This window comes from Triticum dicoccoides, chromosome 2A, assembly GCF_002162155.2.
Source record: "Triticum dicoccoides isolate Atlit2015 ecotype Zavitan chromosome 2A, WEW_v2.0, whole genome shotgun sequence".
Taxonomy (NCBI): domain Eukaryota; kingdom Viridiplantae; phylum Streptophyta; class Magnoliopsida; order Poales; family Poaceae; genus Triticum; species Triticum dicoccoides.
The window spans coordinates 89623166-89627894 of NC_041382.1; positions in this window are offsets into that span (position 1 = coordinate 89623166).

Consider the following 4729-nt stretch of genomic DNA (forward strand, 5'->3'; position numbering starts at 1 on the left):
GGTTTGGGGGTTTTGGGGAGTTAATTTAGGTGTTTCATATATTGTGTTAGCTAGCTATAATTAATAGAGAGAAGCATCCTCTCTTATGTCCGTGCTTGGTCGACGCTACGTACTATACATACGTATAGAGAGGACTAGACACGCTAGCTAGCTAGTAAGCAAATGAAGGAAACAGAAGATCGTCATGAACATATATGCATACAGAGAGAAGTGATATCGACCACCTCTCCTTCTCCGAGAGATTGGTCGAACAACAAGTTCTCGTATATGTATCCGACACTACCGGCTACATATATACAATAATTATCTCTTACAAATATAATCATACGGACTCATGGTCCACATAGTATTCTCCGTCTTCAGCGATCACGTGGTCAAGAAAGAATGCCGCCAATTCCTCTTGAATTGCTCGCATGCGAGCTGGTGCTAGGAGTTCATCCCGCTTCCGAAACATCTAATTTGAAGAAGGTGGTCAATACATATATATATGAATGAATGAAACTCAACACAAATGATGGTAATAAAATAAAATTGTGAATGTTGTTATTTACGTACTTCATATTGTTCGTCAGTATAGCCCCGCTCACAGGTCGTGTGGCGGATGGACTCGCAAGCGTAGTATCCACAGAAATCATTTCCTTGTTCCTGCCACAACCACTTTATAATAAATAGAGGTCAATCAAACTGATAAGCAAGAATGCCAAATCAATAGGAGATGCGCGGAACATGCTACTATAGTACTTACTTTCGGGTGTCTAAATTGCAGCTTCTTCGGGAGTCCTGGAGCTTTTTTGGAGAATTTTTTCCAAACCCTGCCAGACAAAGAAAACAGTTACTTGATATATCAGGAAATGAACAAAGTTGCTGATATGGTGGATAATGATCGATTTAACTTACTTCTCGAGCATTTGAGTCATGTCTGCATAGTCCTGGGAATCTTTTCGTCTTGAGTCTAAGACGGTTACTAGTCTCTGCTCAAACTTAATCTCTAGGAGAATATAGTGGTAACTGCACACGCATGCATAACTCATCAATTACATTACTATAACCTTGACTAATATATAAGTGAAACCGAATACGCACAAGACAGTAACACTCACTTGAAGTTGTAAGAAAAGAGTATTATATCTTTGTTTTCATTTATTACCAACGATCGTAGCAAGTTGGCCTCGGTAGCTGCGGCATGAAATTTAACCTGAGTTGCATCTATGAGATATGTGTTAATGAACCCAATATCACCAACTTGTCTTTTCTTCAATTCGGCGATCTTCAATCTGCATAATATAGTGAGGATGATTATAAATACATGCAATGAAAGAGCTGAGCTATATAGAGAGACTTAATGACAGAAGTAGTACTACTTACAGACAGTAGCAGGTGACCGTTGTTTTATCGAGGGCCAATTGATTGAAAAACTGAAAGAACTCATCAAATGGAACAGGCAACGGTTCAATTCCAACGAGGACATGCTCCTTTTTAACTTTCACATACAAAGTACTTCTCCCCCCAGAGTCTTTGCAGATTTTCAAGTACCAATCATGCAATCTTCGCATCATCGTTGATAGAGATCTTTCATCTTTGACGAGAGGCTTCCCGTACTCGTATCTTTGTATCTACACCTCCATGAAATCATAATGTACATCATTGGGCAGGTAATCGCCAAGATTGCTATAACCGGGCACCATCCTCGGATCATTAGCGACGTTGTCGCTAGGCACCTTGAGCGGGGGGCACGATTGCTTCGCTTGTTCGCCGAGCTGGGCAATTTGTTTCCCAGCTCGTCGTTCTTTCAGCCTTTCATCACTGACAGTACTTCCCGACCGCTCCGCTTCGGCAAATTTCTTTCCAATAATGCGCTCATAGTTTCCTTTCGGCGGAGACTTGGGTGGTTTTGTCAGGGCAGCCAGAGTGCGCTTCGCTTTCACCAGATCTACCTTCTCCTCCGGAGGTGGATGTTTCTTTGCTTTCACCCCTTCAAAGTAGTTCATCATTTCTTCTCGTGCGATCTCGGCGTTCTCCTCCGGGGTCCTCTCGTATGGTAACTTCTCTGGAGTCTTCAGAGAAGGACCAAATCTGTATTTCCTCCCGCTCTGGCTGTACTGCTAGACGCCGGCAGAGCAGATGGAGCGGTTGTCTTCTTTACTTGCTTACGAGGTGGAGGAGAAGAACTACGACGCGCCGGAGCAGCCGGAGCGGCGGCAGGTCTCTTTCGCCCTTGCTGACGAGGCGGAGAAGGAGGAGGCTGGCTGCTCGGGCGCGTCGGCGCAGGCGGAGAAGGAGGCAGAGTGCCGCCACGCGCCGGAGAAGGAGCCGGTCGAGTGCCCTGATCCTCACTCGCCGGAGGAGGAGGCGGTGGAGGAGACGGGGTGCCCTGACTCGCCGGAGGAGGAGGCGGTGGAGGAGGCGGGGTGCCCTGACTCGCCGGAGGAGGAGGCGGTGGAGGAGGCGGTGGAGGAGGCGGAGTGCCCTGACTTGCCGGAGGAGGAGAAGGAGGCGGAGGCGTCCAGTTCGGAAGGTTGATGAGCTCCTTCCGCAATAGGCATGGAGTCTTCAGAGCAGACCCCGGCCTAGTCTCCCCTTCACCGATAGGGTGGTCAAGCTGGAGGTCCTCAAATCCCTCCGTTATTTCATCCACCATCACCCTAGCATATCCTTCTGGAATGGGCCGGCAGTGAAAAGTTGCGCCGGGTTCAGTAGGATAAACAGAGCCAACAGCCGCCTTGACCTTCAAATTCACCCATTGCGTCATAAGGTAGCAATTTTGAGACTCCGTGATAGCATCCACGGGATAGCTGGCAGGAGCCGTCAAGGCATGCTCCGGCTGAAGCAGCTCGGTGGAAGCCACACTGCTTCTCCGCTGAGATGGCGGGGTAGCTTCGGGGGAAGCTTCGGCAGTACGTTTGCTGCGATTTGCTTCTCGTTCCTCTATCGCTTGTACCCTTGCTTGCAGCGCCTGCATTTGGGTCTGCTGCAATTTTTTCCTCCTCTCCTGGGATTTGTAACCGCATGCGTCCAGAAACCCAACCTTCCACGGAATGGAGCCTGGCGTGCCTCGTGTCCGTCCAGGGTGCTCAGGATTCTCGAGGGCCATTGTGAGCTCGTCGTTCTCTCTATCTGGAAAGAACATCCCTTGCTGCGCAGCTTCGATATACTGCTGAAGCTTCCTGACTGGTATGTCCATTTGATCGTTCGTCCAAATGCACTTCCCTGTTACAGGGTCCAAGGTTCCGCCAGCCCCGAAGAACCAAGTCCGGCAACGGTCTGGCCAGTTAATTGTCTCTGGTTCGATCCCTTTATCAACCAGATCATTCTCAATCTTGGCCCACTTAGGTCGGGCTACGAGGTAGCCACCTGACCCCGTGCGATGGTGATGCTTCTTCTTCACAGCATTTGCTTGTTTGTCGCCAACATCTTCTTACTCTTTTCCGATGTCTTGTGGGCCACAAATGCGGGCCAGTGATCTCTGATCTTCTCATATCTGCCCTTGAATTCTGGTGTCTCTTTATTTTCAACAAACTTATTCAGCTCTTTCTTCCACCTCCTGGATAGTTCTGCCATCCTCTTAAGAGCAAAAGACTTGATTAATTGCTCTTTAACTGAATTCTCTGGATCATCCTCTAGCGGTAGGGTGAAATTTGACTTCAGCTCAGTCCAAAGATCATTTTTCAACATATCATTGACATAAGACACTTCAAGGTCTTCTGTAGCCGGCTTTAACCATTGCTGGATGCTGATCAGGATCTTGTCCCTAACCAAAACCCCGCACTGAGCAACAAATTCGCTCTTTGTCCGGAGGGGTTCAATCGGTTGGCCGTCGGGCACGATTGCTATGATCTCAAACTTTTCATCCGAGCTCAAATTTTTCTTCGGGCCTCGTCTCTTTACCGAAGTTGTGCTCGATCCGGAGGGCTAGAAAAAAGAACAAATACTTAATTAATATGTGTACATACCAAAACAATGAATGCATCAATTAGCTAGTCAGCAGAAGCTTAACTAATATATATACCTGGCCGGACTCGGTTCAACCGGAGATGTCATCACGGTCTCCTTCTTGCACCGGCATTGGGTCACCGGAGCCGTCCTCACGGTCTCCTTCTTGCACCGGCATTAGGTCACCGGAGCCATCATAATCATAGCCAGCTGCTTCCAGACCATCGGTGTCGTTGAGAAACAACGAGACGACGGCATCACTTCCTCGTGCGATTATGTCCCCCAACAACTCTTCTTGTACTTCGTCTCGGGCGGTGTCCATAGTTTCTACAAATATTAACAACATGGCAATTATTATTCAAACATGATATATGGATATATTAGTGGCAAACGTAGAACTAATATTAATTAGTGGCCTCGACGCTGCTTCTCTAGGGTTTGGGGTGGCCTCGACGCTGCTTCTCTAGGGTTTGGGGTGGCCTCGACAACGATTCAAGGATAAAAAAGAAGAGGAAGAAGAAAAAAAGAGGAGAAGAAAGAATAGAGGAGTAAGAACTCCTCTATTCTTTCTTCTCCTCTTTTTTTCTTCTTCTTCCTCTTCTTATCTTTTTTTCTTCTTCTTCCTATTTATTTTATCGGGAACGAGGGTCGTCGAGGGTCAGGGTCGCCGAGCGGTAGAGGAAACCCTAAATAGCAAGTATTGTGGGTGTGAGATACATGTGACCGTCGGTGTCGGACACTACATCCACGTCCCACAAGTGACGTGGGCGTCGAAGCCCGCGCCACTTGTGGGACGTGG